The sequence below is a fragment of the Labeo rohita genome, chromosome 6, assembly GCF_022985175.1.
Source record: "Labeo rohita strain BAU-BD-2019 chromosome 6, IGBB_LRoh.1.0, whole genome shotgun sequence".
NCBI lineage: Eukaryota > Metazoa > Chordata > Actinopteri > Cypriniformes > Cyprinidae > Labeo > Labeo rohita.
This window is the reverse complement of record NC_066874.1, coordinates 16,082,686-16,094,972: the sequence shown is the minus strand read 5'-3', so window position 1 is coordinate 16,094,972 and position 12,287 is coordinate 16,082,686.

Genomic DNA, 12,287 nt, shown 5'->3' with positions numbered 1-12,287 from the left:
GTTTTGGGTAAATCTAACAGGCAGTCTTTGTTCTCATCAATCTATTATTTGTTCCAGAGCAAATAGTTTTGGCAAGATGCACCATGTTAGTAACTTCAATGATGTATATCAGAGTGCTGCCTTTGTACGTTTGACTGAACTGCCTTGCAACTTTTATGATGGATGTTGTTGTTTCTTAAATATTATTATTCAATAAATAAAATTTTATAGAAATAGTATTTAGTATTAGGAAACTGTGTGTGTGTGTTCATGATGGTGATTTTAGTTAACTTACATGGTTCCCCCATTAGATGGTGACAAGAGAGTTTTATGAGTTAGCAGTAAAAATATTTTAAATTGAACAATACTAAAGCTCAGTTTTGATCAAGAAAGTAATTTTTTCTTCCAGGAATCACCCTTAACTGATGTAAGGATAGTATGAGCCTAGCGGACATTCACTCTAACGATTTACTGAGAATGTGAGATTGATCTGAAGAATGAATGCTGTATTAGACTTGCTCAGGTAATCACACTCACTGAGTCCATCTATCTCTCATAATACTCTACTATATGTAATAAACTGCTTTTACTACAGTAATACAATAAGGTTTTAATGAAGCAACTCAACATTCCTTTGCTACTAGGTCTAAACTGACATTTTCAAATTAGTAATGAAGGCTTAGGCTCAGCTGTCAAACTGTCAACTTTAGATGTGAATTCGTGGCGGAAGGAAGTAGTTCTGCACAAAAGAAGGCTTTTAAAGACACTCCGTAGTTGTATTTTTGAGCTGTTGTATAAATGCAATATCACACTCTATACTGGCACGTCTGCAGCCTCCTGCCTACAGCCGAATCACAGCCGTGCCATTATACAGCCATATCTCACGTCTACTTGTGTGATACTGCTTATATATAATGGCAAGTTACACTATTTACTATTTATACATACTATTTTGATCTTTCTACTTCAAAATGTCACATTTTTAATTCAGGGTTCTAATTGCCATTTCTTTGGAAATAATTATGAAACTTGTGAGTTAAAATGGTTCTACATGTTTTTTTTTTTTTTTTTAGTGTATGAGCTTGGGTCATTCCTCCTACAACTTTAAATCTTAGTCCTCATGTGCTTTTGTGGATGAGGAGAAACAAATTCACTTAGATAAAAAGAAACTTGAGAAAACGAAAAAAAGCCTGACAAGCTAACCACTCCTGGTGTGATATCTGGAACAGCATTTAATTAGTGTCCCTGCCTCATCTGCAAATGCATACCGCCGCCTCACTTGTGTTAGAACAGCTATTCATTAATTAGATTCTTTGTGGCAAGTGCCACTGAACTATCTGCAATGTTTAAGGTTGCATCAAGCCGCAGTAAGTGCTTTGCTGATAGTGGGACACATCCATCTTCATTTCTCAGCCTCTATGTTTGACTCTGCCCTTCAGCCAGACAGAGAAAAAAACAGAAAGAGAGAGAAAGGCGAGAAGGAAAGAGAGCTTCAGAGCGACCTGATACGATTCATCCCAGGCAGACCCTGAACTTTCACCTGCTTTTATTTCCGCTCCGAAGCTAATTAATTTACAAAGGTAAAGTGGGTGCCCACTTGTGGAGGCGTACGAGCGCTGCCATGATCTGAGGCACATGCGGCAACAGATACAAACTAACATGTGGAGCTTTTCAGGAAAAAATCAACATCAAAGTCGGACAAATATAAACAGGCCAGATTCCGATGGCAAACAGATATGGGCCGTGAGAGGAGAAGCTGTCCCACTAGCACACAGATACTTCCTGAATGGCCTTTTCGACCTCCCTGTGGTTCGAACAACACAGTGTACCTACACAACCCCCATGCCAGCCTAATCTTTTTCCAAACAGCCCTCCTTCACCTGAATGTAAACACTAGATAGTCTACATCATGAGCGGCCTTAGCTCCTCTGGGTGTTTTGCATTGCTGTGCTCCAGGTGTAATATTAGGGTTTATTTAGTCAAGGGAGGCATGTGACATTAGTAGCACACTTAGACGGGCTTCTATATGTACGACGCATGATTGCCTAGTAGTCCCACAAGAGTACTGATGGATAAATGGATTTAGGTTTGACTTGATGATGGTTTGAAGCTGCTGTTTTCAATGGGGGATGTGTGTTTTCAGCACATTTAAGGGGGTATTTACATAACCCAAGAATAGGGGGCATTGAAAAGTAAGGGGCCTGTGTGGACCGTCATGCTTGCTAATATGCTCTGGAGTTTTAATTTAGCTGATTTCCTTCACCCTCATGTACCTCTTTCCATAAGACAAACTCAGATTCGGTTACTATACGTCATACCCAAAAGTTTTTTTTGTTATCTTTTCTTAAATGTCAGTGTGTTTCTATATATATATATATATATGTACATCATTTGGGGATTTTTGTTATTTTTGTCGTGGATTTTCATATTCAAACTTAAGGTTAAAAAAAGAACAAGTAAAGAAAAAGATATATATATATATATATATATATAAACACACTACCAGTCAAAAGTTTTTGAACAGTAAGATTTTTATGTTTTTTTTTTAAGTCTTTTCTGCTCACCCAGCCTGCACTGATTTGATCCAAAGTACAGCAAAACCAGTACAATTTTGAAATGTTTTCATAACTGTTTTCTATTTGAATATATTTTAAAATGTATTTTATTCCTGTGATTTCAAAGCTGAATTTTTAGCATCATTATTCTAGTCACATGATCCTTCAGAAATCATTGAAAAATATTCTGATTTGCTGCTAAAAAAAAAAAAAAACAATGTTGAAAACAGCTGAGCAGAGCTTTTTTTTTTTTTTTTTTTTTTTTTTTTTTTTTTTTTTCCCAGGTTTCTTTGACGGATAGAAAATTCAGAAGAACAGCATTTATCTAAAATATAAATCTTTTGTAACATTTAATTTAAAGTGTCCTTGTAACATTTAATTTAAAAGTATTAATTTCTATAATTTCTTTCCTTAATAAATAAACAAACTAATTAATTAATTAATTAATTAATTAATTATACTGACTCCACGCTATAATTTTATAACATTTTAGTAATTTTACAAAAGCTTTTTTTTTTTTTTTTTTTTCAGATAAATGCTGGTCTTTGGATCTTTCTATTCATCAAAGAATCCTGAAGATCCAGAAGTAAGAAAGTACTTAACTGTTTTAAATATTGATATTATTATTATTATTATTATTAATAACAATATATAATAATAATAATAATAATACTATAATAAATAATGATAATTATAATAATATAATAAATAGCAAATCAGCATATTAGATTGATTTCTGAAGGATCATGTGACACTGAAGATTGGAGTAATGATGCTGAAAATGTAGATTTGATCACAGGAATAAATTACATTTTAAAGTATATTTAAAAAAAAAACAGTTATTTTAAATAGTAAAAATATTTCACAATATTACTGATTTTGCTGTATTTTAGATCAAATTAATTCATACATATACAATATAACTATAATATTGTGACATTTTATATCAAATTCCAATTAACAGTTTTCTGTTTTAATATATTTCAATATGTAATTTATTTCTGTGATTGCAAAACCAAATTTTAGCAGCCATTAATCCAGTGTTCAATATCCCATTATTCTTCAGAAATCATTCTAATATGCTGATTTGGTGCAAAACAAGCATTTCTTCTTATTATTAATGTTGAAAATAGTTCATGCCTAATATTTTTGTGGATACAGTGAAGCATTTTACTTTGCATTATAAACATCTTTACTGTATTACTTATAAAAGTAACACATCCTTGCTGAATAAAAGAAAAAGAGAAGTAGCTTGCATATGCATGTCTTACATATTTTTACCATTAGATGATATACCGTTATTTACCCAACCAAACTTTAAGTAGCCAAGATATTGCAGCTATGAAGACATTCTTTCTGAGAATTCCTAAGGAATTTAAAAGAAAAAGGCTCCACTTTTAGTCTATTATAGACTAAAATAATCCTGCTTTTATTTATAAACTCTAGCTTATTGAGGGGAAATTTCTGTCTTTGTGCTTGAGCTGAATAGATACCGGGAGCTGAGATGCTACTTTGTTAAAAATGAAACATAGTTTTCCATCATCTAAAGATAATGGACACAATTCCCAAGGTAAAAGCTTTTGAGGGCTAATATGTTGTTGAACAATGTGAGACTTCTAATGGAGGGACAGTAAAAGAAAAGGGACGCACAGAGGAAGATAAGGGTGGAGAGAATTGGTCAGTCCCTTTGTCTTGAATAATCAGAGGCAAGATGGCAGAGCCTGTTAAAAGTTTTTTAATGGGTGAGCACTGAAATGGAGCACTACTGTGCAGCTGTTAGCCTTGTATCTCTATCCTCTCAGTATATGCCCCTGGGCCCCTGTCATATTTGTATTTAAACAATGGCTCTATCAAGGCTAAGGAGACGCGGTTTGGGTTAAAAGCACCACAATAGGGTCACAAAGTACAGCAGGAAAATGTGATTACCCTGGAAGAACCAAAGAAAAGAAGCTGCATTATTGAGACAAGCAGTGGAAAAGATGGGCTTGTGGGTTTACATGTTTTTCTGTTCTTTCTGGAATTGAACTATTCGATGTAAACAGGACTTTTTTTGTGGAAAAATACTGAAGTAATTTATTAAAGGAAAAAAAAAAAAAAAAAAAAAAACAATTTCATTAACTAAAGAAAAAAATGGTACAGAAATTGCTTTAACTGTGCCAGTGAGCAGTTTTGCCTTATTATTCCTCCATCGCCCCCCCCCCCTAAATAAATAAATAAATAAATAAATGTTTTAAAAAAATAATCAACTTATATCAGTTATCTTGATTATTAATTATTAATTAATTCATTAATTCATTCATTCATTTATTTATTTGTGAAAAAATACTGCAGTCACTTATTACATTCAAGGATTAAAAAAATTAAATAAAAAATTGAACGCGGTGGTGAACAGTTTTGCCTTAATTATTCCACTTTTCCTTTGTTGTTGTTATTGTTATTATTATTAATTATTATTACTTTGTGTGTTATTATACAAATAATGTTTTAGAAGAAAAAGTGGGTAAAGTGATATTTAATAATAATGATAATAATAATAATAATATAGTGATAATTCATTATAAATAATAATATAATTAAAGGTTAAAATAAATAAGTATTATTTACAAATATCAGTTATCAAAAAATAATGTCACTTTGTTATTTATGTATGTATGTATGCATGTATGTGGAAAAATACTGATACAGTAATTGCTTCAACCATGGTGGTGAACAGTTTTGCCTTTATTATTCCATTTATTCCTTTATTATTATTATTATTATTATTATTATTATTATTATTATTATTATTATTATTTAGTGTTATAAATAATATTTTTGAAATTAACTAGATAAAGTGATATTTATTACAATTATTATGATTATTATTCATAATAATAATAATAATAATAATAATAATAATAATAATAATAACAATAATAATAATAATAATAATAATGAAATAAATACAAATAAGTGCTTTTATATAAATAACTGTTATTTACTTATATTAATTATTTGCAAATATTACTTATCAGAAAATAATGTCACTTAATTAAAAGACAGTTTTATTAACTTAAAAATATTAATACATATTTATAAATATTATTATTATTATTTAGTGCTGCAAATAACGTTTCAGGAATGAAGTGGAAAGTGATATTTAATAATAATTAATACATGGATAAAAACTGTTATTTACTTATATAGATTATATACAATTATACACCAATAATACAAAAAACAAAACAAAACAATATTACTTTATTTATTTATTGTTTGTGGAAAAACACTTAAGTAATTTATTAGATTCCAAGAAAAAAGACAATTGTATTAATGGAATAAAAAGTTATTGTTTTCCTTTATTATTTTTATTTTTATTTAGTGCTGGAAATAATATTTTGGAAATGAAGTGGGTAAAGTGATATTATTATTGTTAAGTATAAATACAGCAGACTAAACCAGAAACATAACATGGCTTTTTGTGAAATCACTTTATGTACTGAGAAAATTAATAAATTACAGTTAATGAACACACTCGAAAACAATATGAAAACACCACAACAATAAACATCCCCCTTCTGTTGTTACAACAGCTGCAACCTCATACATGTTTAACCTTAATAAAGCGATTAGTTGCCTGCATGTTTGATATTCAAATGGGCCAAATTCAAACCATCTATAAGTTGATATAGATTAGCTCTTTAATGGGTAATGAATGTGAAAATTGTTCTCCCAGCTTTTGATACATGACCTCTTTACATGTTTTGAATGCATATGTGCAATAAAGTGGATATAAAGGACAAATGAACTGGGTCAGGCATCTGTTTTGATAAAAGAGATGCTTTATATGTAATTAGGTATTCAAAACAGTGGTGGATAATTAAACATATTATCCCAAATGGTGCGAATTTGTAACATGTTTAGTAGGCAATCCAGTATAACTACATAGTTAGTATGCTTGCTGTAATAAATTAACTCTTGCTTAACAATCACAGACAGCGTTGTGTTCATCACCTCCTAATGTTTTATGAAAATGACCTTTAGGAGCCATTCCAATCAATCAATTAGACGACACAAGGCCTATTGGGATTATTTAAAAGCCAACATCTCGGAAGTAGGACACTACACATTCTTCTACGATCCATATTAATAAGGCAACCCAAATACATTTTCTACATTTGTGCATTACGTATATATATGACATCATTTTTGAAAATGCATTTCACCTGAGGGCCTAACTACACATCTATTATAAATTTGTTTCTATATTTACAAGACGTCCTCTTTGCACTAGTGCGTACAAAGTCAAGCACACACACAAATAAAAACAAGTCCAAACTGTGCAGTGATGTGCTACAAACAGCACAGATCCATTGGCAATCTGGGATACGGAGTCTACGAAAACAATCACAATAACATTTCTCTCAAGGGAAGTCATAATGACTGATCAAATCTACAAGAGGGCCACAGTTCATCTTTAACATGCTGTAAATGACATCGGCTGAAGAAAGGAAACAAAAAGCACAAACGGTCAAGTGAAAGAAAAGATAAAAAACACCCTGGAGAGAAAGGACAGAGTTGGGGGGGGGGAAAGGGTGGAGGAAAAAAGGCATGAATATATTTTGTCCTCTCCCTCCGGCTGCTGTTTTGCATAGACATTGCTGTGTTGGCGTGGGAGTGGAGGGCTCTGTTAGACCAGCATTAGCATAAGTTGATCAGAGGGCCTGTCTGAATCTGACAGAAAAGAGGATGGGCCCTGAAGTGAACACTTTGTGACCACTATGTGATACAGAGAGACAACTTTACTACAGCATCAAAGACTCACGCTCATTTCCTGTAGCTAAGTGAATACTGACGGCTTGCTGAGAGGTTCCACCTGTTTTACAAGTTGGTGGTGGACCAGAAAACTATCACAAACACGTCATAAAGTCTTCTGAAGGCATACCATAGCTTTGACTAAAAACACCAACATTTTAGTCATTATTCACTGTTAATATTCCACTAGATTTCAATGATTTGAACAGGATCAGTCAGATTCATGAACAAATCATTCAGGCTGGTTTTGGTCTAAAGGCAGGGACATACCAAGTTAACTTCAAAGAACTAGTGGCGACGAAAGCTGACAGTGTTGTCGCCTCGCGTCGGCAGCATCTGCGATTGAACACACTGCACAGACTACACTGTAAAAAACAATTTGTTGAGTCAACTTAAAATAATTTGTAACCTGGCTGCTTTAAAATTTTATTCAACTTGAAATGTTAAATTATACTAAGTGACAACTTAGATATTTGAGTTGAATCAACTTAAAATGTTAAGGCAGCTGGGTTACTTACCCATCTGTTAAGTTTAACAAACACAAATATCTAAGTTGTTACTTAGTACATCTTAACATTTCAAGTTGAATAAACTTATTTTAGTTGACTGAACTTAAAATTTTAAGGCAGCAGGGTAACTAATTATTTTAAGCTGACTCAACAAATTGTGTTTTTTATTTTTTACAGTGGACAGCCAAACTAACATTTGTGTTCTGTGCCTGTGTGAGACATTTACCTGTCTATATCAGCAGCTTTTAATAGAATATATTCGTCATTCCAAAGGAGAAACCGAAACAGATATACGAGATAAACGCAGATATATTAAATGTAAACAAAGCAGCGCGTGCGTACCATTTTGAATATCAGTTATGTGGATAACTTTCTTCATTTTAAGAGGCTCATGTTGTGGGTAATGTTTGGGTAAGATGGCGTAACATTAGAACAGTCTTCTGTTTGTGCCGCCTTCGTTTACTTACTAGTTTTCATCACTTTCGCTTTAATTCTCCGACACTGACTCGTTCGCGAACTAGGCATCGAATCAGAGTTCTCACTTTCCCCGACGGTCCCAACGCGTAAACTCACACCGACGTGAACCCGACGAGAGCCGACGAACAAAAACTTGCCCGACAGACGCTCCCTGACGGCCCGACGAGAGCCGACCGTTGGCTTGGTGTGTCCCGGCCTTAATTCTGTAAATCAACCATTCCACTGAAAAGATCCAATTTAAAAGAACAATTAATTTATAAAACTAACTTGAACGAACAAGCATTTTATTGAATAATAAGTTTGTTCTATTCCTCAAACAAGACATTGTATGGCTTCAGAAGACTTGATACTTTTAATGCTGGTTAAGTATCTTTTGAAGCATGGCAGCTGGATTGAGCTGGTTTAAGATGGTTCTTAGTTCGTCATAAGCTGGTTTAATATGATCCTGAGCTGCTTATAAAATGGTTTAAAGGGCACCTATTATGGATCATGAAAGGTCCATATTTTGGTTTTGGGAATCCCCAACAACAGGCTGACATTTATGCAAGGTCAGAAAACATGTTCATTGTCTTATGCATTTATTTTTACCTTATTTGCGTAACGACTCCCAAACGATTCGCTTAACAATTCATTTCCTCCATTGCATGACGCTAATCTGCAGTGATTGGTCCAATGACCCAGCCTGTTGTGATTGGTCTACTACCATGTTGGAAACTGAATGCCCTTCACCATTACATTAAACACTCAAACAGCCATGGTATATGCGTTAGCCCAATGCAGAAACGTATTTATAAAGCACTTCAGTTTGTACACCGATGTATTGCTCTATTCTTTATCATAACTCCAAGTAATAACAACTACAAACATTCACTACTCATCAACACATTTTTAGACAATTGTATGTCAAAAAACTCGCATCTCATTTTCTCCTCAAACTTCAAAATCATCCTTCATTGTTGTTTTACCCTTTTTTGTAAAGGATGTTTGACTCTGGGATCTTAAACACTGGGTTGGTGCTTCTGCAACGATGTAGGACGATTTTGAAATTGGAGAAGAAAATGAGATGGGAGTTTTTTGACATAACCTAATCGAACCCTAACAGATTTACCCTCACAGTGCAGAGCACAGTGTCTTCTCGAAATGATGCTATCCACAGGAATCAAGTTTCGGCTTCAAGTTTTCTCGGGTCTGTGTGTGCAACAAGTGGGCGGGCAATATGCTAATGTTTCATGTTGACGGCAACATGAAACAGCTTGGGATTTGTTTTAAAAACGACTTATTTCATGATTCAGAGTCAACTCTTTCTTTTGAGAGACCACACCTTTAAACATGATGCACTTTTAGATTTAAAACTTTGCAGGATGTTTTCATTCACCACACTTTGTGCAAGGTAATTTTCAAAAATCTATAATAGGGGTTGGTCATGTGCTGGTCCTAAGCAACTAGTTTCTGCTCAGGACCAGCTCATAACCAGCCTATAACCAGCTCAGGACCAGCTTAAACCAGCTGCCATGCTTCAAAACATACCTAACAAGGTCAACAGGGTCACTTTCATTATACTGAAAAGCATGGCCAGGATATTATTAAAAAAATATATATATAAATAAAATTGACATGATGGAAAGAAATGACAGAATGCTCAGTTTTGGGTCAACTATTCTTTTAAAAACGTTATATAAGAGTAATTTCACAAATATACACTTGACATCTGATTCAGCAGTGCAGTAATAAAAACAATGTCAAATGACAGATTTAATAAAAATGGTGCTACAATAATAAGGCAGACCATGTAGATGGAGCTCAATGAGTGGAAAGAAGTTAAGAATCTTTCCTTTTAGACACTGAAGTGTCATTTTTGTTTTTATTTTCCACGTTTATTGGGGGAGAAAAAAACAGTTGTAAGCAATTGCTTTCCATAATGATTTACGGTTCGTTAGTCAATTTAATTTATAATTGAATCGGATGGCTGTGGCTCTAACTCCCTGTCTCCCAAGGATGAGAGCACGTTCAAACTGTTTCATTAACACCAGGGGCCTATAGAAAAACGACCCCAGAGCGCACCGCGCTGTTCCAAGCTTAAGTTGTTCTGCAAAACATACAGCGCTAATGGAACATATCCGAGTGCTGTAAAACACTACTGGGAACCAGAAATGACAAGTTTCATGACAGCTTTGCCTCTCTGGCTCACTCACAAGCAGTCTGTCATAAAAAATAAAAATAAACCTTTAGTCAAATTAATTCAACAACTGGCTACGCCTTGCTAAGCCACCCGAAAGCAGCCGAACGTTCCTCCCTTTGGCAAAAACCTACCACAAATTACCCATAAAAGCTAATTAATACAAAAATATCCCCAAAAATGTAGTGTTTGCGTACAAAGGACGCTTTATAGTCACATTACTAATTTAAGATTGCACATTTTCCTCAGAAACAGGGGCTCCGACAGAGCCTCTGAAACGAGCTTATGTGTTGTTTGCAGACCGACAGTCTAACGTTCCTGAAGCATGAGAGTAGAGTCCATTAACTAATAGAGATTAAAAGCCTGATGCCTCTCCCCCTCCCTCGGATTACACTTCCAAAGCACACGGCTGATTGATGAGAACCAGCAGGCTGCCTGGAATCTCCGCTTTCATTAAGGTTTCCCTCCCTCCTTCGCTCTTTCCATCCACCCATCCCTCCATCCGCTTCGCTATACCTCTGTCCATCTCGGTGGGGGAAGAGGGAAGTAAACAGATGGAGAGGTCTGGAGGAGATAAGTGGCAGCACTTTAGCATGAGCACTATAAGGGTTCCACGCACCGAAGGGTCATTTCTGCCACCTGACATGATCTATTCTGACATGAAAGAACTTCACCTATATGTCATCATCCTCTTTGTGCAGGTTCTCTTAGGGCTGGAGTAGACCGCAAGTTCCTGGCCCGCAAGGCTTGACGTTTAGATCTTACAAGGTGCTCAAAGAGTCCACAAGACAGAAGGTTTTTGGAAATAGCAGTAGGAGATGGAGATGGAGGCACCTGGGTGAAAGTGTGTGTGTTCGAGAGGGGCGGTTATGTCATTCTCAGGAGGATAAGGTGCCCTGACAAGGCAATCAGGAGTGAAGTGATTCTGCAGCCATGCGGCCTCAGTGCTCTCGTCCCTCACTCTGATGAGCTTTTGACAAATGGAGAGCAGCCGAAATTGGTTTTGTATGAGTGCTTTCAGATCTGTCTCTTAGCAGGATTATTGCCACCTGTCTTCATTGGCTACATGAGTCCGTCTATTCAGCTCACTCAAAGGTTTAGCGGCTGGTCGTTGAGGATAAAATGGCAAAACGGCTCCAAAAAAGCTCCGCTAACCTTCCGTCTCGGCCTTATAATTATTAATATTCAAGCCGGCCCTCCCCTCTCCTATCTGTGCCCAGGTGACCAAATTGCAGAGGTCAACAGCGCCACTCCAAACAAATCTGTTCGTCGCATATCGTCCAAATGTCAAGCAGAAGCTGAAACAGGAGGCTTGTGGAAGTGCGGGACCTATTACCAAAGCCCCATCACAACCCTTACAATCTGCTCGTGCTCCCTATTAAATTAATGACAGATAGTGCATCGCAATCAAGTGAACCTCCATAATCGGATAAGTTACTCAATTCAGATAATGAAAGCTGAGGGAAACTTTGTCTTGGGGACAGTGATATCTCCAGTGATCAATCAAGGAGCAGCTGCAGCACTTTAGAGATTCTCTTTTGTCTAATCATTAATACGGCAACAAAAGAGAAACTATTATTTTAAGCCTGGGAAACAGAATCAATAGTCATGATCGATAGGCAGATTCACAGACTGTGTCACATTTACAGGACGAGAGTGTTGGATTGCGGTGACTCAGCTCTGTTTTTTGTTACGTGAGTATTTCCACATCAGGGACTGGAGCGAAATAGAAAAAAAAGTAATACTGTGAGGATACAAATGGAGGTGTGTAACACATACGTTGTACTGGGAACGCTG